Raw genomic sequence first — 27,514 nt, 5'->3', positions numbered from 1 at the left:
GTCAAATAAATAAATAAAACTTAAAAAAAAGAAATTAGGATCTTAAAAAGATACACATACTTCCAAGGTCATCCCAACATTATTTGCAGTGGCCAAAGTATGGAAACCACCTAAATGTCTATAGATGGATGAATGGATAAAGAAGATCTACTTTAAACATACATATAAGGGGATATAATCCAACCTTAAGTGATGGCAAAACCAAGATATTTTTCAGACAAACACTGTCAATTGATCGCTAGCAGATCTGCAAAACAAAAAATGTTTAAGAAAGTTCATCAAAACAAGAGAAAGAAGGAAATAAAGGTAATAAGGAACAGGGTCTCTCAAGTGTTTAACCAAAGAGACAAAATAATAATAATAATAATAATAATAATAATAATAATAATGGTCATGGTTTGTTATTACTATCAACAATAATTCACTATTGCTGGTAAGAAATTAACCACAAAGGGTGACTGGGTGGCTCAGTGGGCTAAGCCTCTGCCTTCAGCTCAGGTCATGATTCCAGGGTCATGAGACCGAGTCCCACATTGGGCTCTCTGCTTAGCAGTGAGCCTGCCTCCCCCTCTCTCTCTGCCTGCCTCTCTGCCTACTTGTGATCTCTGTCTGTCAAATAAATAAACAAAGACCTTTAAAATTTTAAAAAAAAAGAAATTAACCACAAATATGGAGGTATAAAAGAATATCCGTTTATTTTCTCACTCTTGCTGTGCATCCACAGTTTGGACATGATGCAGCTCCCTCCTCTGCTCAGGGACTTCCTGGGCTGCACATGAGGTGTGGCCAGCCTGCTTTCTCCACTGGAGGCTACACTGGGGAATAATGGGCTTCCACTCTCACCCAAGAGCTGGTTCTAATTCATCCAGCAGCTGTATGACTAATGATCCGTCAGTTTGCTGGGTTGTGGGCTGGAGGCCACCTGCAGATGCCAGATGTCACACGTGGCTCCTTTGCCATGCAAGCTTCCATATCTGTTCACTTCATCAAGCTGACAAGAGGAAGCTCTTATCCTGTCTACTTAGATGGAGTCTCATATAATAAAATGAAATCTGGAAGTGACGTCCCATCACCTTTGCCGTAAAAATGATCTAACCAAGGGAGTGGCACTGTACCCTTTGCCAGTTCTGTTGGTCAGAAGCAAGTCTCAGGGCACTCCCATACTCAGGGGAGAGGATTACCCCAACACTTGGACACTAGAAGGTGAAAATCACTGGAGGGGTCACTTTAGGGGTTTGTGTGCCACGTTATTAGTTTGAGAATCCACTTACTTAGAGAAAGGAAAATGTATTTACTTTTCCAAACATTCATCCATCAGTCTAATAGGGTCTTGGTAAATTTCCTTGGGCGCGTCCTGTCTGAGGTAAAAATCCACATGATTGTAGTGTGGGATCAACTTGTAGTAAATAAGCCTGGTAATCTTAGGGAGTAAATTCTCAACATCTTTGAGGGTCAGCCACACAGTCATGTCCTCCACTCCACACAGCCATTGGTACTCCATCTTTGTGACGTCATATAAGGAAGGTGTAAGCTAGATACAAGTAAAGAGATAGAGAAAATAAGTTTTTACAGAAAACCACCTAATGAAGTAGCATTAACTATTAATTGGTTTTTTAAAAGATTATATTTATTTAACAGAGGGAGAGAGATCACAGTAGGCAGAGCAGCAGGCAGAGAGAAGAGGAAACAGGCTCCCTGCTGAGCAGAGAGCCCTATGTGGGGCTAGATCCCAGGACCCTGAGATCATGACCTGGGCCAAAGGCAGAGACTTAACCCACCGAGCCACCCAGGCGCCCTAACTATTAATTGTTAAGCAAGTTCTTCAAATGCTCCAAGCATGCAGTTAGAATACACTTAGTGATCTATAAACATTAAAATGTTCAAAGTACTTAAAAACACTTTTGTGGAGTAAGTTCAATTGTGAGCAAATGAACAACAATGATCAAAAAACCCACAACTGGGTGGATCAGTTGGTAAAGCTTCTGCCTTTGGCTCAGGTCCTGATCTCAGGGTCCTGGGATTTAGCCCTGCGTCAGTCCCTCTGCTCAGCAGGGAGCCTGCTTCCTCCTCTCTCTCTCTCTGCCTGCCTCTCTGCCTACTTATGATATGTCTGTCAAATAAATTAAAAAAAAAACCCACAACCATTCTGTTCCTGATTTGCACTTGGAGGAAAACAGGAAAGAATTCTAGGGGAAGGGGACACTTATTCCTATGGGGGCCATCTTTCTAGTAACACTTGCATGGGGACTATGTCCTTTTCCAACAAAATAGATGTGTTTATGTACTGGATACATGTAAATGCTTCTTCTCATACACAGAAATCTGGACAAGGAGTTACTGACACTTGAACAGGCTCTTGGGGGAGCACTGAGACCAACAAAAGAAAACATCTGAAATACAAAGTTAAGAAGGAGACAGCCAGTTCCAGAGAAGAGTGGCTGTGGTATTACTCTCTTGCCCCTTTTCTCTGGACATACAGTGTTTCTCACGTGGATCTGACAAATTCCATCCTCCAGTTTATCAGTGGTCCAAGATGACCAGGCCTGTCCTATCCATCCTTCATCCTTCTGGCCTCCATGACTGGATGAGAGACAGGTACTTGGCTAAAAACCAAGCCAGAGCTTGCTCTGAACCTTGCGGCTAGAGTAACTGAGAAAAATACTGGCTTTTTCTTTGGGTTTGTGGTTGGAAGAATGCTATGAGCTAAGTACCACCAGGCACCATTTCACTACTACTTTTAAAAATAGCTTAAGAAGGGAAAGGGCATACACAAGCAGAAGTGGGAGAGAGAGAGAGAGAGAAAGAGAGAGGGACTGAGGGAGCAGGAGAGCCTGGAGGACAGTGTTTAAGTTTTTACCTATTGTGAATTTCCCACCACACTTCTTAACTCAGTAAAGCATACTGCTTTTGTATTTTTAAACTTAAAATAGAGTTGTCTTGGGGCACCTGGGTGGCTCAGTGGGCTAAAGCCTCTGTCTTCGGCTCATGACCCCAGGGTCCTGGGATTGAGCCCCACATCGGGCTCTCTGCTCCTCAGAAGCCTGCTTCCTCCTCTCTCTCTCTCTGCCTGTCTCTCTGCCTACTTGTGATCTCTGTCTGTCAAATAATTAAATAAAATCTTAAAAAAATAGAGTTGTCTTCTGTTTAAGCCTCCAACTCTTGGTTTTGGCTCAGGTGGTCAACTTGAGATCTTGAGATCAAGGCCCTGCACGAGGCTCCATGCTGGGAGCAGAGCCTGCTTGAGATTCTCTCCCTCTGTCTCCACCCCTCCCACTCATGCTCTCTCTCTTTCTCTGAAAATAAATAAATACATCTTTAAAAAAGAAAATTCACCATCATTAATTTTGGCAGCAACATTAGGAAGAAAAGGTCATACAGAAAAAGGTACAGATCCTTAGGAACTTGTAACCTTGTCCAGGAGAGGTTTCCTAGATGAGAAATGCACATGGGGGGCTGTCCCTAATTCGGCGAATGTGCACCCAGAATTCCCTGAGCAGGGCGGTATTCAGGCAGAGAGCATGGCTTTAGTCATTACAGAAGTCACTGGCAGTCCATGTGTTGGTGTCTGGGTCTTCGCATCGCTAAATATATTACTGTTTCCACGTACGCCTTACTGCGGCCTTGGGCTTAGAAGCAAGTGGTCAGTGAGAAGGTGTAGCTGCAACAGGGACTGAGAAAGGTCGGCAAGCAAGTGAGTGCAGAAGGGCTCAGGGGAGCAGAATGGCTCAGGGGAACTGACGCAGTGCCCAAAGGCAAAAACAGCAGAGGCAAGAAGAGACGTGCTTCCCCTGACTCTGTGCGTTTCTCAGTGGGATCATACAGTGCACAACGACCCGGATGCAAGGAGGCGAGAGCACAACCCAGAGGGAGTAGCGTGTGCTAGCAAGTATATGGCAACAGACTGGGTCTCCGCAATGATTTAGGACCCTAGGAAGGACGAAAGGGACCCTAGAAGATGGCAAAGCAAACCTGAATGTGAAAATCAGGATGCAAATTAGACGTGCTGGCTTTGGGCCAAGAAATTCTTTTTTACTCTCGTGGTAATAAAGGATTGGTGATTACATTGATAATCACGCCTGCCTAATTTAGGGCTATTACTTATACTTGTGGCAAAAGCTATTGTTTTGTACACTTGATTTCATCTACCCTCAGTTTGGGATTTTCCATTATTCATTCCCTCCAAGGTCCCAAGCAAAAGATTGTAAATGAACTTGAACTACCCCCTCTCCCCACCCAGTATTCTGAGGATCTGTGAGCACACTGGTAGAGTTAAGCCTTGTGACTCAGTTCTCAACCAAATTGATATCTGAGGCCATAGATAAATTTATCAACCAAGACACTTTGCTTTGAGCAACTCTCTACTCCTGCAAGGACCAGGAGTCAATCAGTTACAAGAGTAAACGGCACTTGGGACATAGTAGATGTGTCTGTGGGTGGCCAGCAGTTTAGGAGAAAACTATAGAAGTTCGGGAGGAAAACTGGATTTTTCACACCAGCCAAAATTATGCAATTTCAATATTGCAGTTTGAGTAGCACTGAAAATTTGCTTTTTAAAAAAATTCCAATTTTTTTCGTATTCCTGATTTGAGGAACTCATATGTTTTTTATGACTACTTGTTTAATTTGAGCTCAGTCTATTAGCATGAGGCCAAAATCATATACAGATTTCCTTATAAATGCTGGAAAAATAACAACAAATAGAACATAGCCTAGTGCCATTTAATATAGAACTTTGGCCCCAAATGTTTTCAGAGATTGTGTTAGGAAATATCTTGACTCACTGTATCTCTGACAGATAACAGCACTTGTCCCTTAGAGTGATAGTTCTGTCTGGTATATCTTTAGTGATCCATATACTGTTGTTGTTGTTGTTGTTGTTTTGTGAGTCATACATGGCATCCCAAAGAACTGTCCCAAAGTGCTGAGAGTTTCTATTTTTTGAGAAGGAAGAAGTGCAGTGGAAGAAGAATGGATACAAAATCCAGGAACCCTGGGTCATAGTCAGGTCCATTACTAGCTAAATAATTTTGGCAATTTACATAACCTCTCTGAGCCTCTGCATAATGAGGACAATCATATTTACCTTGCACAGTCCTCATGAGGATCACAGTCATGATGTGAAACCTGGCAAGAAACAGAGAAGTAGCATCTGACTGATATACAACATCTGGGGTAGTGTTGGTGTTTAACGAGTGAATACTACTTTATTAGTTTTCAAGCAGGTGCCCCTGATGATTATTGCCATCTCTGTACCTGGTGGAAGTGCCTCAGGTTCTGATCAGCATTTCCCCAATCAAAAGCTTGGAACAGACCAGAATTAGCAGCCTATAATAAAATAAAAATAAAAATGTATTACCGTGATATAAGAAGACAGCACACATTGAAAGACAATAAACAGAAAATATACAAAGACTATGACATCACATCCCACTGTTTTGGCACAAGAGCTAAAACCCAGTAAAGAGGAATAAACCTGATCATATGATAAATGTTGATATACTAATTCACAGAACTGTTTTTCAATCCCTTCCCCCATACTTCTCGAATGAAAACCCTCAGGCAGCAATGTCCTTAAGTGTTCTAATGCCTATGAAATGTTTACAAGGATGGGTGGGATGATTCTTGAATATCTTAGCTTCAGGAATTTTAATATATTTTTTTTAAAAGGCACCAGCTGGACATATCCTACATTGAAAAGTGACTGTTTTCATGTACAAACAGCTTTGTACGTTATCCTAGGCAGGTGGTCTAGGATATTAGGACCATATTCCTTATTCTTAAACACTTTTGTCACCAAGGCAAGGAATGTTTATTCACTCGGAGTCTCCTCAGTGCTTTCTGTTTGAGGTACAGTGTTGCTGTCCCCCATCTGCAGAGCCCAGCAGCCTGTGTCTCCCATGTCATCTGTTCCTGTGGCCACAGCCTCCAGGTCTGAGACACCACACGTGCCCATATTTGCATTTTAATGTTTAGACTTTGGCTATTAGAATAGAAATATTCATAAGCCTCTACACCTAAGGGTTCTTTGTTCTGTGGCTTGCCAGGAAGCAGGTAACATTCACATTTGTCTCAAGGGCTTCATGAAATGATTCTCAGGCTAATCCAAGGTTTTTTTTTCCTTAACTTGACTCTCTGATTTTTTTTTCCCACTCTCATTGATTTAATCCTGATTTTTAGTTTTTTAGTTTAAAATTAGTCCCATCATGATGTCTAAGGACAGATGCAGTAGTCTGCTGCTGTTGGAATTTTGCAGGGTTTTGGCAATGGGAGGCACTATTGTGGGCTACTTAGGTCATCTTCCCCAATGCTCATCTGTGTAATGGAAATGACAACACCCTCCTCATGGGCTGTGGAGATTTTTTTTTTCTTTTTAGTTGTGAAGTTTAAATAGGGTAACACAATGATAAAATAAATAGGATAATGCATATGAAGTGGGTGACACCTAATTACCACCATCAGTATCAGCCTCATCACCCCTGCCTTGACTGTCTGAGTAACTTAGAGCCACGTGATTTATCTCATCCCCTCCCCACATTGTCCTGACTTATGCCTGTCCTGAAGAGGATTTTCTGTCACAGGAGAAGAGACCTTCTGAAGAGCAGTCAGCTGGGAGATGCGTAAGGGACTGGCTAGGACATCTGTAGAATGGGTGTTCCAACACCTCCATGGAAAGACCGTTATTAAGAATTCAGTGAGACTGAATGAAATCACATATATGGGTCGCAGGAACACATAGTAAGTGCTCAGTAAATGTGAAATTGAGGTCACGTCACCTGGAAGGCCATGCCCATCACAGGCTCCAACCATCTCCTCACCAGGAGGAGGCCTTTTTCCTGCAGGAACTTGAAGGCTTAGCTCCTGGGGGGTAGAACTCTTCAGAGGAGTTCAGAAATCCTCAACTAGTATTTCAGGCTATCTAGAGCAGTGCTCCTCAACCTCAAACCACTGAACAAATTTATTTGGGTGGAGGTTAAAGATTCTTAGACATCTCAGATATATTAAAACTCTGGGAAGACCTTTCTCTACTCCTCCCTTTCCCCCTTCATACACACACATGTTCATACATACGTGGCTCAGAAATCTCTACTAATTGAATTTGACTTGTCTCTGCACTTGCTGAATATTGAATAATAGGATAAGTAGAACACTTAAAAAAATTTGAAACTGAGGGTAAAACCAGAAACCATTAATCTAGTTTAGTCCCTCTCTAACATTTAATTTGCTCAGAACAAAGCATGATTTCCATGCTCTGAAATGGCCCACATGCCAATAGGAAGCTGAGCAGATCTTTCTGAAACAGCCCGTATCATGCTGAATAAAGTTCTGTTAGAACTGACAATTTTCCAAAAGAGGAAATACAAGCCTTCCCAGAAAAGGCAGTTTGTAGGGATCCGACAATCACAGTTCAGTCAGAATCTGTGAGAACTAGGCCTGTACACCAGACACTATTGAGGACATGAACAGAAGAGAGAACAGGAAGTCACTGCACAACCCCACAGTGGGCTCTGTGAGACCACTTCTCAGGGGTCTCTCAGACCTACATGGACCTCATCTCAGGAATAGAAAGCTTTTACCTGGGTCCAGTGCAGCATATTCTGAACAGTCGTGCCCACGGAGCTCTGTGCCAAGTAAACATCCAAGCGACTCTGCAAAGGAGAGAATTTTTCCTCATCTAGAGGCTACTCATGTGACCACACCACAAATAAACCTGAATATTCTCTCTGTCAGGAATAAACATGTACCATACCCTCTTGAAGAACTTTCTCCTCCCTTGGCTCTAGTCTGCCCTGTGCAGCCTTCTGAAAGTCCAGAGGCCATCCTGCAGCGTCGAAGGCACTAACACATGTTCTCTCCAGCCTCACCTCAGACAGGTCTGACAGTCCAGGGGGTCAAGGGGTAAAAGCCACAGTGACCTCCTCACCCTAAGTTGAGTCCCAAAAGACATTCCCAGACAGCTGTTTATCATGAGGCATTGACAGATCTGAATGTTTGCTTTCTGATTTTAACAACGTGGTCAATATTTTATAGGGCTCTCTGAAAGTTTGTGTGACATAACCCACCATATGTGGGACATAACCGAACCAGTGTTGTAGCTTCCATTAACATTTACATTTTTTTCTGGATTAAAAAAATTTTTTTTCGTATTCTCCATTGCATATTTTTTTGCATATATGAAAGAGTTACATATTTCCACCAAAGTAAGCCTACTAGAAGCATCATGGAGCTTTTAAAAAAACACAACCCCTCATGAACTACCCAAACCTATTGAATCAATATTAAAACTTACTTCTAGGGGTGAGTTCTGGACTTGTGAAGTTTTTCGAAGTTCCACAAACTCTTACTTATGAGTCCCTGCTTATCCACTAAAACAATCTTGTAGAGACTGTAATATTCCATAGTATGGTCCCCAACAGTGAAAAAAAAAAGGGCCAATCTGACTGTAAAAGTGTACAACGAAGGCCCTCCATGGGAGTTATTCTGTGAAGTCTTTCTTTAGCAAGTTCTTATGCCATGCCTTGAAGGTACTTTTGAAATGATCTCAATTGGATGTGCATAAAGGTCCTCTTACTCAGCTCTGCCTACATGATATGCCTCCATCGAAGTGATAAACAAGCATAGTTCCCTTCAGTAAACTGAGAATAATGTAGGGTGGGGGGGATGTAGAAAGCCAGTGACTAAGGCACGCTTTCCATAAACCACCTTTATAAGTCTTGCTTGAAAGCAAGAGAGGTGTTATCAGTGCCTTCCACTAACAGAGGGAGACTAGGCTCTGGGAAGAAGTCTGGGAGATAGTCAAAGACCATTTTCAGCTTTGTCCTGCCTCTGATTTCAAAGATACTTCCTCTCTGGCTGGGGAGTAAACAATACACAGTGCAAAGTAGCTGACTCTTTGGCTCAGCTAGTGGGGACCGAGGAAGAAAAGGATTTCATCTGGAGAGAACTCACCAGTAACCCAGCTTATCCCTCTCAGTGTCCCTTGAACAGTGAATCTATGCTTAACATTGGAAAGCCACCCCTTAACCTCTTTGGATTAAAGAAGTAAGTGGTTCACAAAATGACTATTTCCAAGTCACCTATGAAAGAGGAAGACTGGCTCAAAAGCAGATGCTTGAGCTTACTCCCTAAGATTCTACTTTGGTAGGTGTGGGGTAGTGTTTAGGCATAGCAAGGTAAATTTCAAAATCATAGCCTTCATGTAAGTGAAGGACTTTCCAAGGGCAGCATGTTGGCCAATAGCAAGAGTTGGTGAGAATGTTCAGTGGCCAAGCCTTCTCCTCAGATTCTCTTACTAAAGCAGGTGGACTCCTCAGCTTTGGTTGGAAAACATCACCATGTATCTTCAATTCAGAAGACAAGAAAGAAGAAAGAAAGAAGAAAGAAAGAAAGAAAGAAAGAAAGAAAGAAAGAAAGAAAGAAAGAAAGGTCTTGAAATGTGGTCTTCACATGACTCAATACAATTTCTTTTCACCTCTGTGCAACAAAAAATTGTTTTCTTGGCTCTGACTACTTACACATACCAAGTTTAAGTTTTTTGGGTCAAATCCACTCAAAGTAAACAGGAAGTTGCTGCAAATATGACGAAATAGCTTCTGGTTGCACACCTTGGTGGCAATGAATTGGTTAAAAAACATATGAGGGTAGAACATCTTGCCACCAAATAGTGCCTGCAGGATGAGTATAAGACACCATCAGATTTCATGGATGTGGATGTCAAGAGTGGAAAGGAACAGACAAGGGCTGGACAGAGGTGGTATCTGCACTATATTAGTCCTCATTGAAAGGGAGAGCTCTGTTAAATTTTGTCTTTGGTTCTCCCAACCTACCCTGGTGGTCTTTCCAACTTTCCACTTGATGCCTTTTCCCAAGATCCTCTACTTGGGGGGTTTTGAGAATGCCTCTTGTGAAACCAGTCCCTGTAGGGAACTGGTAAGTCTTTGGAGTTGGGGATACCTTGGTTCAATTTTGGACTCTGTTTCTTATACCTTAAGGAAGTATTGAATTTCAATTATCCAGAAGTTTCTCAACACTGCCATGAAAAATTAACATGCAGTATGTTGTGAAGATAATAGGTCATGTTTAAAAGGAGGCTTCTGCAGGAACCTGGGTGGCTCAGTGGGTTAAGCCTCTGCCTTCAGCTCAGGTCATGATCTCAGGGTCCTGGGATCAAGCCCCACATCGGGCTCTCTACTCAGCAGGAAGCCTGCCCCCCCCCCGCTGCCTCTCTGCCTACTTGTGATCTCTCTCTCTCTGTCAAATAAATACAATCTTTAAAAAAAAAAGGAGCCTTCTGCAGTTTCTATAATCTAGTAAACACTCCTCAAACAATAACTGCTATTATAATTAGTGAATGATTGTTCCAGAATCTTTCAGCAAACTCTTCCAGAGGCAAAAGCTTAACCCCCCCAAATCAAACTCTACTAATGGAATTTTAGGCAATATTGCCAGTGAGTTTAATTTACCTTCTGAACTTTAGGAATCCCTTCAAATTAGAACACAAATTCATATATAATTCCTGTGCATAGATGATGAATCTTGCCTTTGTTTCACAATAACTTGTTTTATAATCTTAAATTAGATACAAAGATGAAAATATTCTTAAAAAAAGACTTTATGTGTTTATTTGAGAGAGAAAGAGAGCAGCAGGAGGGGCAGAGGAAGAGGGAGGGAAACAAGCAGATTCCCTGTTGAGTGCAGAGCCTGATAGCTCAATCCTAGGACCCTGAGATCATTACTTGAGCTGAAGCCAGACAACTGCTCCTTCACCCTGACCGAAAGAGGAAGGATAGCAATGCAGGTCAGCCAACCATGCAGCGCCTATTCCTAAGGTGTAGCCAACGTGACCTGTAGACTATAATTCCAAGTTCTTCTGGAGGGGGCGTACTTGTCACGTAGCAGCATCTAGTTCTAGTTGCTGTGAATTTAAGGAGTTCCTTCTAGGTACAGGGCCCAATGCCAGGTCACATGGTTTGTCAAGCAGAACATGGGCCATATGCAACTTTCAGTGGCCTGCTGAACTAGGCACCATGTGCATGACTGTGTAAGGATCCAGAACTGACTTTTTCAGGTTGGCATTGGAAAGGAGGGGAAATGACTATGTAGAAGAAAGAACATCGACCATAGATGGCCTGGTCAGATCTGGGTTCAGGTTCTGGTTCCACCACCCATTCACTGGGTCATTTGGGACAGGGTGCTTAGCCTTTTTGAGCCACAGGTTCTTCTTTTAGAAATGAAGACGGGTGCTTTGTTGGCTCAGTCAGTTAAGTGTCCGACTCTTGATTTTGGCTCAGGTCATGATCTCAGGGTTGTGAGATCGAGGCCCACCTTGGGCTCTGTGCTGAGTGTGGAGCCTGTTTTGGACTCTTTCACTCCCTCTGCCTCTAAAGAGAGGAAGAAAAAAGGAAATAGAGAAAGGATGGAAGAAAGGAAGACAATACTAACAATCCTTACTACTATAGATAACATGCAAAGAGGAAAGGGTCAAAGCAAGCTGTAGGTTAGAAAAAAGATAGAGGGGCAAGAACACGGAAATGCTCAGGGGTTAAACATGGGTGGAAGAGGTAGAGAGGAGAAGCAGTTGGTAATTAGGAAATCTGAAGCACCAGGTGCTGAGGTTTTGAATCTAAAATAAAATAATAATACTAGATAATTCTTACTGAGCACCTGCTATAAGCCAGATACGATGCTTAAACATATATTGTCTCAATCTCCAAAAAAATTTGACAAATCTTACCCTTTTTTTAACTCCTTCATTCATTTTCAACTTTACTGAGGAATAATTGATATCATGAGACAGTAAGTGTCTTATAAATGGAAGTTTGTATGCTTTGACCTACATTTCCCCATTTCCCCCTCCTCCAGCCCCTACTAACCACCATTCTATTCCCCTTTTCTATGAAATTGGTTTTTTAATATTAGATTCTACATATAAGTGATTCAGTACAGTATTTGTCATTCTCTTTCTGGCTCATTTCACTTAGCGTTGTGCCCACGAGTTTCATCTGGTTTCCTTATTCTCTTTTGACTTTTTGGTGTTCTTTTAAATTTTCCCATTTTAATTTGTCTTTACTATTTTCCAAAAGAGCTATAGGTATTTATATTTTCACCAGTAGCATACAAGGGTTCGCTTTTCTCAACATTCTTGCCAACATTTATTTCTTGTCTTTTTGGTAAAACCCATCTAACGATTATGAGGCAATGCTCCATTGTGGTTTTGGTTTCCGTCTCCCTGATGATGAGTGAAGTTGTGCATCATTCCATGTGTCTGTTGGTCATTTGCATATCTTCTTCGGAAAAATGTGCATTCTTGTCCTTTGCCCTATTTAATAGGATTACTTGCTTTTTTGGCTATTGAATTGTATGAGCGTTTTATATATTTTGGTAATTAACCCCTAATCAGATACATGGTTTGCAAAGATTTTCTCCCATTCTGTAGGCTGCATTTTCAATATATTAATCACTACTTTGCTGTTGAAGCTTTTAGTTAGTCCCATTTGCTGATATTACCAGTTCTCTTGGTGTTTTATCCAGAAAAATCATCATCAAGACCAATGTCAAGGAGGCTTTTCCCTATGCTTGTTTTTAAATAAAGATTTTATTTATTTATTTGACAGAGAGAGAGAGATCTTAGGTAGGCAAAGAGGCAGGCAGAGAGAGAGAGGGGGAATCAGGATCCCTGCTGAGCAGAGAGCCTGATGTGGGGCTCGGTCCCAGGACCCTGGGATTATGACCTGAGCCAAAGGCAGAGGCTTAACCCACTGATCCACCCAGGTGCCCCCTCTATAATTTTTTTAGGAGTTTTGTGGTTTCAGATATTCAGTGTAAGTCTTCAATCTACTTTGAGTTAATTTTTGTGAGTGGTGTAACATAGGGGTTCGGTTTCATTCTTTTTTGAGGATTTAATTTGACAAAAGAGAGAGAGCACAAGCAGAGGGAGTAGCAGGCAGAGGAAGCAGACAGAGCTGGACACAGGACTCAATGCCAGAATCCTGGGATCATGTCCTGAGCCAAAGGCAGATGCTTAACCGACTAAGCCACCCAGGCGTCCCTCATTCTTTTGCATGTGGGTCTCCAGGTACCCCAATGCCATGTATTGAAGGGATTGTTTTTTTCACCATTGTGTGTTCATAGTACCCTTGTCAGAGATCAGTAGACCAGAAGTGTGGGTTTATTTCTGGTTCCCTATTCTATCCCACTGTTCTATGCACCTGTTTTTATGTTAGTACAATACTGTTTTGATGGCTATAGTTTTGAAAGAGAGTTTGAAATCGGGAAGTGGGATGCCTCTCCTTTTGCTCTGCTTTCACAAGATTGGTTGGGCTATTTGGGGCCTTTGTATTTCCGTACAAATTTTAGGATCACATTTTCCAGTTCTGTGAAAATTGCTATTGGAATTTTGATAGGGATAGCACTGAATCTGCAGTTCTCTCTGGTTTATATGGGCACATTAGTGATATTAATCCTTCCAGTCCGTGAACACAGGGTATCTTTTTATTTATTTGCATCTTTCTTGGTTTTATAGGTATGGAACTGAATCACCATGGGCTAATTTACTTATTTCTCACAAGCCTGAATCCCTGGCTTCTACAAAAATGCTCTCCCTTCCATCCGCTTTAACTGAAATCACTGAATGCAGCAATCACTTTCAGTCTGCCATGGGAGAAGCCCATATTAATCTGTTAGAGGAAAACACACTAAACCAATTCATTTCAACAGAGTAACTGATCAGATTCGTTATCTGTAAGTGCACAGAGGGAATTTGGAGTTCAGGATATTGCCCAGATTTTGAGGAGTCAACAGACTAAGAGTCTATGAAGCATGGGCAGTTGAATAAGGTTGGGCTTTCAGTGGGGCACCAGGGTGATGCAGTTGGGTAACTCTTGATTCAGCTCAGGTGGTGATTACAGGGTTGGTAGATCTATCCCCACATCAGGCTCCATGTTCAGCAAGTAGTCTGCTTCAGATTCTCTCTCCCTCTCCTTCTGCCCTTCCTGTTCATGCTCTTTCTCTCAAATAAATAAATAAATAAATAAATAAATAAATAAATTTTTTTTTAAAGGTTGGACTTTTCATGTGGGAAGAAAGTAGGTTCTAGGCAAATCCTGATAGCAATGAGTAACTGACATTTATTAAATTTTTATAATGTGCAAGACCAGGTTCTAAGGGATTCACAAGTCTGAACTAAATTCTCACAGCAGCTCGAGGAGTAGGATCTATTAATATTCCCTCTTTGGGGCACCTGGATGGCTCAGTGGGTTGAAGCCTCTGTCTTCTGCTCAGATCATGATATCAGGGTCCTAGGATTGAGCCCCACTTTGGGGTCCCTTTAGGGAGTCTGCTTCCTCCTCTCTCTGCCTGCCTCTTTGCTTACTTGTGATCTCTGTCAATCAAATAAATAAAATCTTAAAAAATAGATCCTATCATTATGGGTGAAGAACATGATTCACAAAACTCATAAGGTCTTGACCAAAGTTACCTAGCCATCTAGGATCCAACCACATTCCACCCACCGCCATGCTCTGTTTTCAATCCCTACCCCATATTGCTCCTAAAAACCCAGGGGCCGCTAGAGAGAAATTTAACCCACGAGATTAAACAAATCAGTTAATCACCTCAACATTGGCTTTATCTGTGAGTGAGAAAGGACATGGGATAGAAACCCCTGATTTAGACTTAGACAATGGTATTGGTGGTGTGAGCTCCCTGAACCCTGTCAGTAAAATTATGTTATCAACAGATCTATGTAGACATCTTACATCTATGATAGTCTCAGAAGCTTGTAAAATGCCATTTTGTCTAAGGTTTTCTTCTCTTGAAATCAGTGAAAATAGAACTAGTTTTAGTAACTACAGATTTAAACTTGGAGTCACATACCTTGACTACTTCTCTGGAAAGAGTTTTGAATTTTTTCATAGGACTTTGGGTGTATTTCACCATGATGACTGGAACCAATGCAAAAAATATCTTAATCCTTTTATCCATCTCTGGATTGGTAGAGAATGCTATAAAGGCTGAAGGGGAAAAACACACGAGTCTATATATTTAAAACAATTCTTCATTCACCATAAATGAGAGCAAAAGGAGGCATGTTAAAAGCAACAACAGCCACTACAAAAACAACTCAAAATAACTACCACTGGTAAGGAAAACTTTCCTAAACTTCTCAAGAAGAAAATTGGGTAATTCAAAATGCAGTGACTTTCCTGTCCCTGCAGAATTTAAGTCTACTCATAGTGCTGCAGAAAAGGTTCAAACATCCACTGGGGGGCATGGCCAGGTAGACCCCAAGGGCCACTCTACCTTAACCATACTCTGGTATCAGACAATATTTGGCCCACAATTTTGGCTTCCCATTCACTAGCCGTGGCATGTCTTAGTTTGCTCAAACTGTAAATGTGGAAAACAGAATCCTCACAGGATGATTCTTTTGGATCACATATATATAAAACGGAAGGTATACTTTGGCATTCTTGCCACTGGGAAGGATTTCCAAGTTCAGCCATTTGTAAAACATGGAGGAAAATGGTCTTAAATGTTTCTAGGTTTGCCATGAGGTGTAGTATGTAAGATGCACAGCATCCAAAGACCTACTTTACACCAGAAACCTGGTCAGGATTCAGATGCAGAAAAGAGCCTGCTGGAGATGCTATTAGTATTGTTGAGGTGTCTAGCTACATGGGGAGCAGGGCAGGGGGCGAAGTGCCTCATGCCATTGTCAACATGGCCCCATCAACCTCTAGCCTATCCCAGGGCCTCTGGGAACAAAAAGAAACAATAATTATGGCATATGATTTCCACAGTTTGTAGTTCTCTGATTTCTTTTTGGTGTCCTCATTCAATTGAAAGCTCTTTAAGGGAAAGACTGTATCATTTTTATCTCGGCTTTCCCTGTGTCTAAACCAGCATCCAGCAACCGTGTATGGTATATACACACGTGAATAAGTGTGTCCATTTCCAAGTTAAGTCCTGAAGCAGCAGAAATCCCTGGTGTCCTCCTCACTTTATTTACTCTTCAGAAACCAGTCAGAGGAAATGGTTTCCCAGGCCAAGTCCTCAAGTTTGAGACTGCACAGAGGAAAGAAGTCCTGAATCCTTTCATGAATCTGGAAGGTTCTCTGACACTCTCAGATCCCACCTGCCCTGAACATACTGATAGTGGTGCCTTGTGAGTGGCCCACATAATAGAGTCACTCTTGCCCAGTTTTCTCTATGATAAAATAGATTGTGGCTGGAAGGTCACAGCCAGCCATCTCGTCCATGCTGCCAAAGAGAAAGAACAACAAAACTGGAAAAAGAAACCATCCATTGTCAGGCCTGCAATATTTAGACATGTTGATTGCAGGTATAGAGACATAGCTTTTGTCAGTTTAAGACTACAGTCAATATAGAACTTTGGCATCTCGGCAAGTTTTGGGGATGTCCCCTTGATTGTAAGAGTCACATGGTGAAAAGACCAGAATTGGAAAATTCTGCTTTGCAAAGGCCCAGAGAGCATTCCCCTGTAAGCCTTGTCATAGTTCATTAAATTCTATGGCAGATTTACCAACCCCCCTTGAAAAGAACAGTGTCTGGGATGCTTATGTTAAAAGCAGACTAAAGCAAGCAGATCTTCAGGTGTCAGCCCAGAAAGATGGAATCAGAATTTCCAGGGAAGTGGCACAGCGATCTATGTATTTATCAATCACATTAGCTGCTTTACTGATGTAGCTGGGAAAATGCTCAGCTAGGGAATGATCATGGTACCTGTACTCGTGTTGTCACAGAGTGGCACTGGGGTGAGGAATGAGGAAATACCGAGAAAGGCATCAATGGCTTTAGTGGCCAGTAAGGCATGCTTCTTAGCTCCTGAGCCAAGATGGATGGTCGTTCCTGGCTGCTGTGGCTTCTAGAGCAGACCATGCCCTAGGAGCTGTTGCTGGCAACTCTGCTATTCTGTCATTATGCGCCCTCAGGCTTTCTTTTTATTTCCCTGGGACCCCGACTCCAGGCTCAGGTCTCAGCCCTGCCAGCCAATGGTTTATTCCTCCTCAGCAAACAAACATTGGAGGTACCACTTGTGCAGACTCACCCAGGGTTCACTCTTGGCTTATCATAAATGTCTGGGCCTCAAAATTTGCACCCAGAACCTTGTTTCTGGTCCCATTTCTCCATCAATTTCTACTTGAGCAAGCACCCCATGTAAGCTTCCTTTGGGGTACACAGTGGCCAAGTGATAGTCCTGGAATTAACCTTCCTAAAAATGCATTTTGATTTTTCTTTTTGCATATATATTTTGCACACACACAAACACACTCACACCAGCAAGCGGGGTTTTTAAAATAAACAACAATGCAGTGAATAAGGGCATTTCTCCAGAGCCTGTGTAGAGGAAGAAACATTTGTTTCCTTCTTATGGATTCCACTGAGTTGTGTGTGCACAGAAAGGGGAAAACCCAAGGGTATTCGTGTCCATGAACAAGGTAAACCCTTTATTTATTAGAACGCAGCTCCTTACCTGAAGGCCCAGTATTATTGAGATTTGGGTGAGAATTTCAAGTGTTTCTTGGACCAGGTGTTGCCTCGGCTATTCCCCATCCACACATCATAACCGCGATCTGCCAGAAGGAATGCCAGGCTGTTGTTCGGGAGATTGCATATCCAGTTAGTGGCAGACGTGATTAAGCCATGTTGCAAATACAAGACCGGTCTCAGAGCTGAAACACACATGGGCAACAAGATTCTCATGTCTCCATGCCCTCAGGGTCTGTAGGGGAATCCTCTTTCCTGACTTCCTCTAGCAGAACAGAGGGCAAGAGATGGCATTTGGCACCTGACAAAAGTGGCTTTGAGTCCTCTGTGAACAACTTACTTGGGAAAGTAATTTGTCATCTTCTGTCTTATTTTTCTCTTTGTAAAATTTGGATTATATATACTGTTTTATTTTGTTCTGTGGGCACTGGAGTCAGGGTGTTCTTGCTCAAAGTCTATTCTACTACACATTAGCCCCTTGTGCCTCAGTTAATTTATCTGTATAATGGGCAGTGATAACAATGCTATCTCCTAGTGTAGTCAAAAGAATTAAATTAGAATTAAAATACTTAGGGGCTCCTGGATGGCTCAGTCAGTTAAGTGTCTGCCTTTGGCTCAGGTCATGATCTCAAGGTCCTATGATGGAGCCCTGTTTTGGGCTCAGCACTCAGTGGGGGGAGGGGTGTCTGCTTCAGGATTCTTTCTCTTCATCTCTGCTCCCCCCTGAACTTATCCTCTGTCACTCTCTCTAAAATAAACAAAAAAATCTTTAAAAAATACATAAAAGATTGTCCAGCATAATGAATTATTTCTCTCCGATTATTCATATCAATAAGGCTTGCTGTCTCACGGAGCATCTGACTACCAAACTAAATTTTTCTCAAAATAATAACAGAAACATTAAAAAGTGCCATTTTTGAATATTGACTGGGATCCAGGCACTAGGCTCAATTTTACCCACGCCACATGGTCTCATTCACATTGTCAGAAAGCTAAACAACAAAAGGCAAGGTGTTCAGGAATATGTTATGCAAAGTGTAATTGCAAAGTCCTGTTCACAATGTAGAACTGGGACAGCTTGATGAAGAAGAAGGTGGGAAGTGGTGTTGAGACACAAACAAGAGAGAAAGTGACAATGGTGTTCTTGTCTTTTACAAAGGGTTTGTAACTGTGCTGGTACCCAGGAGCCCCTCAGCTCCCCTGGGCTAGACCAGTTTCTGGGGATCAGACAGCTACACTGGGGTCCCAGAGAGCCTTCTGTCACCCAGACACAAGAAACTAAACTTTACGTTCATTCAGTCTACCTTTGGAGGAAACGGAAAGAAGGAGTGTTATTAATTCTGCTCAGTTATTGCTAAAGAGCAGTCATAAGCCATAGCCCACCCTGGATCTTCTCACTGTAGAGTCAACTGTCCAGCTCACGCATTTCAGCAGCTACCTGGTGAACCAAAATAAAAGTTTGGGCAGACAAAGTTCTCAATGACTATTTTCAAAGGTAATGGGGTTATCTATAATCTAGATTTTTCTCTTCACACGATAAACCATTCTGATACTGGTAAGATTCATTATACAAGACTCCAAAGGATCAAATGAGCTAAGATTTGAGAGAAGAAAGCAAAGAGTTCTTGTCAGATGAATTCCCCCTTTCTCTACAGAGATCAGTCTGTGTTGTAGGGAGCTAGGACTGACTCATTAATCAAGTTTAAGTATAGCACTAATTGGGCCCAACTTAGGACGCCTGGGTGGCTCAGTCAGTTAAGCGTCTGAATTTGGCTCGGGGCATGATCCCAGGGTCCTGGGACCGAGCACCCCACTGGGCTCCCAGCTCAGCGAGGAGTCTGCTTCTCCCTCTACCCTTCCCCCTGCTAATGAGTTCTCTCCCTCTTTCTCTTTCTCCCTGTCTTTCAAATACATAAATAAAATATAATCTTCTAAAAAATCAGGTCAGATTTACTTAAAACATGAAGTCCCAATGACTTAAGAAGAGAACTAATTACAAATGAAGTAAGTTGCAAAGCTGTTGGGATAGCTGAAGAAAAAGACAGTGATCATGTCCAAGCCTAGACTTGAGGAATACTGAAGCAGAAAGAAGTTTTCAGATAATAGAAAGATTGGAGGTAAAATTGGTAGATCTTGGCAACTCATTGCATATAGGAAGTGATGAAGAAGAAAGTGTCAAGTTGACTCCTAGGGTTCTGGTTTGTCAGCCTGACAAGGGTATCTCCAGAACAAAACCAAGATTTCTTTCATGCTTTTTTGGAAGGAAAATGTGATGGAGTATAAAAAGATTAAATAAACAGTGTATAGTTAACCTTTGAACAACATGGGTCCACTTATGCGTGGCTTTTTCTTTTTTATTTTCAGCATCACAGTATTCATTATTTTTTTTCACCACACCCAGTGCTCCATGCAATCCATGCCCTCTATAATACCCAACACCTGGTACCCAAACTTCCCACCTCCTGCCACTTTGAACCCCTCAGATTGTTTTTCAGAGTCCATAGTTTCTCATGATTCACCTGCCTTTCCAATTTCCCCCAACTTCCTTCTCCTCCATGCTATTTGTTATGCTCCACAAATAAGTGAAACAATATGGTAATTGACTCTCTCTGCTTGACTTTCACTCAGCTCACTTATGCTATTTCACTCAGCATAATCTCTTCCAGTCCAGTCCATGTAGCTACAAAAGCTGGGTATTCATCCTTTCTGATGGAGGCATAATACTCTATAGTGTATATGGACCACATATTCCTTATCCATTCATCCGTTGAAGGGCATCTTGGTTCTTTCCACAGTTTGGCGACCATGGCCATTGCTGCTATAAACATTGGGGTACAGATGGCCCTTCTTTTTACGACATCTGTACCTTTGGGCTAAATACCCAGGAGTGCAATGGCAGGGTCATAGGGAAGTTATATTTTTAATTTCTTGAGGAATCTCCATACTCTTCCCCAAAGAGGCTGCACTAACTTGCATTCCCACCAACAGTGGAAGAGGGTTCCCCTTTCTCCACATCCCCTCCAACACATGCTGTTTCCTGTCTTCCTAATTTTGGCCATTCTAACTGGATTAAGGTGATATCTCAATGTGGTTTTAATTTGAATCTCCCTGAGGGCTAGTGATGATGAACATTTTTTCATGTGTTTGATAGCCATTTGTATGTCTTCATGGGATAAGTATCTGTTCATATCTTCTGCCCATTTTTTGATATGATTGTCTGTTTTGTGTGTGTTTAGTTTGAGGAGTTCTTTATAGATCCTGGATATCTAACCTTTTGTCTGTACTGTCATTTGCACATATCTTCTCCCATTCCGTGGGTTGCCTCTTTGTTTTCTTGACTGTTTCCTTGGCTGTGCAGAAGTTTTTGATTTTGATGAAGTCCCAAAAGTTTATTTTCGCTTTTGTTTCCTTTGCCTTTGGAGACATATCTTGAAAGAAGATTACTGCCTATGTTCTCCTCTAGGATTCTGATGGATTCCTGTCTCACATTGAGGTCTTTTATCCATTTTAAGTTTATCTTTGTGTATGGTGTAAGAGAATGGTCGAGTTTCATTCTTCTACATATAGCTGTCCAGTTTTCCCAACACCATTTATTGAAGAGACTGTCTTTTTTCCACTGTATATTTTTTCCTGTTTCATCGAAGATTAAATGACAATAGAGTTGAGGGTCCATATCTGGGCTCTCTACTCTGTTCCACTGGTCTATGTGTCTGTTTTTATGCCAGTACCATGCTGTCTTGGTGATCACAGCTTTGTAGTAAAGCTTGAAATTTGGTAATGTGATACCCCCCGTTTTATTATTGGTTTTCAAAATTTCCTTAGCGATTCAGGGTCTCTTCTGATTCCATACAAATTTTAGGATGATTTGCTCCATCTCTTTGAAAAATACCGATGGAATTTTAATCGGAATGGCATTAAAAGTATAGATTGCTCTAGGCAGTATAGACATTTTAACAATGTTTATTCTTCCGATCCAAGAGCATGGAATGATCTTCCATCTTTTTGTGTCTTCTTCAATTTCTTTCATGAGTGTTCTGTAGTTCCTTGAGTACCAATCCTTTACCTCTTTGGTTAGGTTTATTTACAGGTATCTTATGGTTCTTGGTGCTCTAGTAAATGGAATCGATTCTCTAATTTCCCTTTCTGTATTTTCATTGTTAGTGTATAAGAAAGCCACTGATTTCTGCACATTGACTTTGTATCCTGCCACATTGCTGAATTGCTGTATTAGTTCTAGTAGTTTGGGGGTGGAGTCTTTTGGGATTTCCATATAAAGAATCATGTCATTTGCCAAGAGAGAGAGTTTGACTTCTTCATTGCCAATTTGGATACCTTTTATTTCCCTTTGTTGTCTGATTGCTGTTTCTAGGACTTCTAATACTATGTTGAACAAGAGTGGTGAAAGCGGGCATCTTTGTCTTGTTCCTGATCTCAACAGGAAGGCTGCAAGCTCTTTCCCATTGAGAATGATATTTGCTGTGGGTCATCATAGATAGGCTTTATAAAGTTCAGGAATGTTCCCTCTATCCCTATACTTTGAAGCGTTTTAATTAGGAACGAATGTTAGATTTTGCCAAATGCTTTTTCTGCATCAATTGAGAGGACCATGTGATTCTTCTCTCTTCTCATATTAATTTGTTCTATCACATTGGTTGATTTGTGAATGTTGAACCATCCTTGTTGCACAGGGATGAATCCCACCTGGTCATGATGGATAATCTTTTTAATGTGCTGTTGGATCCTGTTGGCTAGGATCTTTTGGAGAATCTTAGCATCCATATTCATCAGTGATAATGGTCTGAAATTCTCCTTTTTGGTAGGGTCTTTGCCTGGTTTGGGGATCAGGGTAATGTTGGCTTCATAGAAAGAGTCTGGAAGTTTTCCTTCTGCTTCAATTTTTTGAAACAGCTTCAGGAGAATAGGTGTTATTTCTTCTTTGGAAGTTTGATAGAATTCCCCAGGGAATCCGTCAGGTCCTGGGGTCTTGTTTTTTGGGAGTTTTTTGATCACCGCTTCAATCTTGTTACTAGATATCGGTCTATTCAGGTTGTCAATTTCTTCCTCATTCAATTTTGGGAGTTTATAGTTTTCTAGAAATGTATCCATTTCATCTAGGTTCCTAAGATTATTGGCATATAAGTGATGATAATAACTTCTGATGATTGTTTCTACTTCCTTAGTGTTAGTTGTGATCTCTCCCTTTTCATTCATGATTTTATGAATTTGGGCTTTCTCTTTTTTCTTTTGGATTACTGTGGCCAATGGTTTATCGATCTTATTGATTCTTTCAAAAAAAACCAGCTCTAGTTTTATTGATATATTGGTTTCTACCTCATTGATCTCAGCTCTAATCCTGATTATTTCCCTTCTTATGTGTGGAGTTGGTTTGATTTGTTGTTGATTCTCCAGTTCTTTAAGGTGTATAGACAGTTGCTGTGTTCTGGTATTTTCAGTTTTTTCGAGGGAGGCTTGGATGGCTATTTATTTCCCCCTTAGGACTGCCTTTGCTGTATCCCATAGGTTTTGGACTGAAGTGCCTTCATTCTCATTGATTTCCATGAATTATTTCAGTTCTTCGTTGATCTCCTGGTTGATCCAAGCATTCTTAAGCAAGGTGGTCTTTAGCTTCCAGGTGTTTGAATTCCTTCAGAACTTTTCCTTGTGATTGAGCTCCAGTTTCAAAGCATTGTGATCTGAGAATGTGCAGGGAATAATCTCAGTCTTTTGGTATCAGTTGAATCTTGATTTGTGACCCAGTATGTGGTCTATTTTTGAGAAGATTCCATGTGAAATTGAGAAGAATAAGTATTCTGCTGTTTTAGGGTGGAATGTTCTGTATATATCTATGAGGTCCATCTGGTCCAATGTGTCATTCAATGCTCTTGATTCTTTATTGATTTTCTGCTTCTATGATCTGTCTATTTCTGAGAGAGGCATGTTAAAATCTCCTACTATTAGTGTATTCATATCAATATGACTCTATTTGATTAACAGTTTTTGATAAATCCAGTACAGTCCTCTAAGTGTATTTTTTATTCCTTGTGATTTTCTAAACATTTCATTTTCTCTACCCCACTTCACTGTAAGAATACTGTATATGATGCCCATAACAGACAAAGTATGTGTTAATTGACCATTTATGTTATTGGCGACGCTTGTGGTCAACAGTAGGCTATTAGTAGCTAAGTTCTGGGGGAGCCAAAAGTTACATGTGAGTTTTCAGCTGCTTGGAGTGGGGGTAGTGGTGTCCCTAACTCAGTGGTGTCCCTAACTCCTGTGTTGTTTGTTCCAACTGTGTATCTAAATGCTTGAAAAACTCCAGAAGATTCTACGAGTGAAATGGAGTGAGACTGGTGGAGGTGATGAGTTTTTTATTTCAGAACAAAAGCTGCCTGTCTGCTCTGCTTCTCTCAGCATCCCCAGGAATCTCTGCTGTAGATATTCTTCCTTTCATAACAAAATAAATCCTACTTGTTCTGGGACATCCTCTTCCATGAGGAATCCGGTAAATTCTGAGGACATAACCATCTTTGGTCACAACATCATACTCTTCCCAAGAGTAACCCCAGTAGGAAATAATCTGGCTCTGAAAAGAGAAGAGGAAAACAACACAACCATGATGTCACCTCTCAGTTTGTATACCTACACTGCAGTATTGCACTTTGAATTACACAATCTACTGTTCAGCTAAGTACTGGGATAGAATGTAGCAGGAAAATCAGGATCACCTGAGGAAGATTTTAGAAGAAGGTTGCATGCAAAGGCAGGGGAAGGCAAGGTAGGGTGATCATACCTCCTGATATTATTAATGCCACCCAGGTTCATTCTCAAAATGTTTGGGAAAAAAATTGTATGGCCATGGTCAGCTACTGAGGGAAGCCATGGGGATTGCATAGGACTCCATGGTGGGTAACAAGTGATCTATGACTAGAAAACCTTAAAGGGAGGTAGGAGAAAGTAGTCACAAGGCCCAGAATGAGATAGGTAGAAAGGGCCACATGGTGAAGGAGACAGCCCACCTAAGGACACCACATGGAGGAAACGAGGGCAATGAATCATCCGACCTCCCTCTTGTCCTTCTGATCTCTGCTTAAGATTTCAAAGGGCTGAACTGAACTGAAATCAATGTCAAAGGAGCTTGTGGACCTAGGTCAGCTTGTTGACCAGAGGGAAAGATGCAAAGAAGAGAGAGTGAACCCAAATGAAACCTCCTGTGCAGATAGATACACAGGCAGTAGGGGAAATGTTGTTTGCTGGTCATCTTCAGCAGAAAGAGTGTGGTGTATATGTTCTGCTTTATTAATCCTTACAACAAGCCTTTGAGATGGGGTTGTACCCACTTACAACGGAGAGAACGGAGTGTCAGCAAGCTGCCCAATCTATCTGAGATTGTATGCTAGGAAGAGAGAAAGACAAAATTAAAGCATAAGGAAGCTTAGCCCCACAGCTCATGGCTTTACCACAGTATTACACAGGTACCCATGCAATGTGCACAAAAGATGTGCATATGCATTTAAAGCAGTGGTTATGAGCCTAGACTCTAGAGACAAACCACATGGCATTGAAAGCTAGTTCTTTATTTTCTTAGCTGGGCAACTCCAGACAACTTATTTAACCCTTTTGTCCCTCAACTGTAAAATAAAAACAATACTAGTATCTCTTCACAAACTTGTTCTGAGGACTTTACATAAAGTATCTAGAACAGTGCTTGGCACCTACAAGTGCCCTGGAGATGTTTATCATTCTCATTATCTTTATAGAATAATTAAGAACCCCAAGCACCCAGACCAGGAAGGAAGAGAATGTGTGTGAATATGAGAGAAAGAGGGAAAATTCCACTTGATCACATATAGTCACGGACTGTGAGGTCAGCCATGTAGGAGGTTAGGGATGCCTGCTGTTTACCATTGGGAGAGGAACAACAGGAGAAACTAATTAGACACTGTGGCAGTTTCATTCTTCTTAAAGTCTTAACACAGCCTTGACATGGGTGAGGACATCACTGGTGCAGAATGTTTGCAAGAGTATGGAGTAACCCACTGGAATGAAGACTATGGTGGAAACTGGTAATTTTCTTCCTTCCTTCATTTTCTTTCTTCCTTTCCTTTCCACCTTTCTTCCTTTTTCTTTTCTTTCTTCCTTTCCTTCCCTTTTTTCCCTTATTTATTTGTTTGTTTGTTTGTTTGTTTGAGAGAGAGAGAGAGATCACAAGTAGGCAGAGAGGCAGGCAGAGAGGCGGGGGTGGGGCGGGAAGCATGCTCCCTGCTGAGCAGGGAGCCCGGTGTGGGGCTCGATCCCAGGACCTTGGGATCATAACCTGAGCCAAAGGCAGAGGCTTTAACCCACTGAGCCACCCAGGTGCCCTCCCTTTCTTTTCTTTTCTTTTTTTTTTCTTTTCTTTTCTTCTCTTCTCTTTTCTTTTCTTTTCTCTTCTTTTTTCTTTTCTTTTCTTTTCTCTTCTTTTCTTTTTCTCCCTTCCTTCCTTCCTCTGTATCTCCCTCCCTCCCTTTCTTTCTTTCCTTCTTTCCTCTCCTTTTTTGACTAACACTGTTCCATTCCACTCTATTTCTTTTCACCTCTGGTATAATTTTCTCTATGTTAAGATACTTTCAGTTATAAACAACAGAAACCATTTATGGATTATTAAACAAAGAAAAACATTGAAACAGCTCACAAATTAAAGAAATGACTTTAGAAAGAACTTCAGGGAGAATGCAGAGATACTCTGTGGAGGTCGTCAATATGAACTCATGGAACTGTTCTTCAGGAAACCACCATCAGATGGTAGCTCAAACCGCCAGGAAAGGGAATATCACTGCCTCAACTTGGCTCATATCTTTAAAAGTTTAGATTAGCAACTTCCAGACCTGGTTAGCCCATGCCAGGGAACAGGGGCACAAACACAGATTTAGTCAATGCAGAACTGCTTGTAGACAAGCACACCAATTAGATCTAAAATGATGATACATTAATAATTTTTTATCTTAATGTTTATTCTTCATGAAAGACTTAAAATATTTATATTAGCTTCAGGATTTGTTATACTTTCTATCTTGGGATAGCCATATACAGGTCCAAGTAGAAGCATCCAGTATGCTGCTGTTAAAAGCTGCCGCATTTGGGGTCTGCCTAGAAAAGGAAATATTAATATATTTGTCATCAGAAAGAAGGCTACAAGTGAACTTTGTGTGATTCTTCTGTAATACGACTGCAGGAGAGAGTAGAAACATGATTCTAGATTGTGTTTTAGCAAGCAATAAACTTAATATTCAAGACTAATTCCAAGAAAAAATATGAAATGATGAATCTTTAGTAAGAAAAGTAAGAAGGAATTAAGTAAGGAAGGAAAGCATAAACATCAAATAAGTCTCCACTACACAGCTGGACAAAAGAAGGGAATGTAGAATTTGCAGAGAAAGAAATATAGTGGCCAATATATTCATGAAGCGCATTCAATGTCTCAATAGTTATCAAATAAATTAATTCCTTTTTTTCTGATCATAGGAGTAAGCATTGGCACAAACTTTACAGAGAGAAATTTATTACCATGACATACAAATTTACAAATATTCATACTTTTCACTCAGCGATTGTTTCCAGCAGTCTATCCAAAGGAAAAATAATATGCATAATAATAAAGAAATACATATTATAAAATCACTCCTGATTATATATCTTAATATAGAGAAATTTACCAACTAAGAGATTGATAAAATAAAAATTATGGGCGAGGAAGAACGGTATTATCCAGCCATCAAGTACAATGTTTATAAGTGTTATGTGAAATCTCTATCAAATAATATTAAGGGAAAAGCAATGTGAATTGTGCACATATGTTGAGCCCAATGACAAAAAGCAAATGACAGAGAGAGAAAAAAGACTGTCTGCTGCCAAACCCCTCATGACTGACCCTAAGACCTGACTTTGACTGCCCGCTGCACCTACCCATCCACATTCACCTGACATTTTCCTTAAGTTATTTTTTACAGCCTATCTTTTAAGCCGATGG

The 27,514-nt window shown here is 41.1% G+C and overlaps 1 pseudogene across 1 annotated transcript; it reads right to left on the bottom strand.

Moving 5' to 3' along the window:
• Positions 1 to 213: 213 nt before the first annotated feature.
• Positions 214 to 26,629, bottom strand: LOC309857609 (lipase member K-like; annotated as a pseudogene). Its single transcript has 10 exons — positions 26,519 to 26,629; positions 23,977 to 24,091; positions 17,492 to 17,690; positions 16,148 to 16,257; positions 14,872 to 15,008; positions 9,519 to 9,665; positions 7,575 to 7,646; positions 5,254 to 5,325; positions 1,296 to 1,531; positions 214 to 247 (listed from the first exon to the last, which is right to left on the bottom strand). The product of its transcript is annotated as a lipase member K-like (transcript).
• Positions 26,630 to 27,514: the final 885 nt, after the last annotated feature.

The sequence above is a fragment of the Mustela nivalis genome (genome assembly GCF_964662115.1).
Source record: "Mustela nivalis genome assembly, contig: HAP1_SCAFFOLD_946, whole genome shotgun sequence".
NCBI lineage: Eukaryota > Metazoa > Chordata > Mammalia > Carnivora > Mustelidae > Mustela > Mustela nivalis.
Note: the sequence above shows the minus strand (reverse complement) of the source record. Positions and strands in the feature narration are given on the sequence as shown.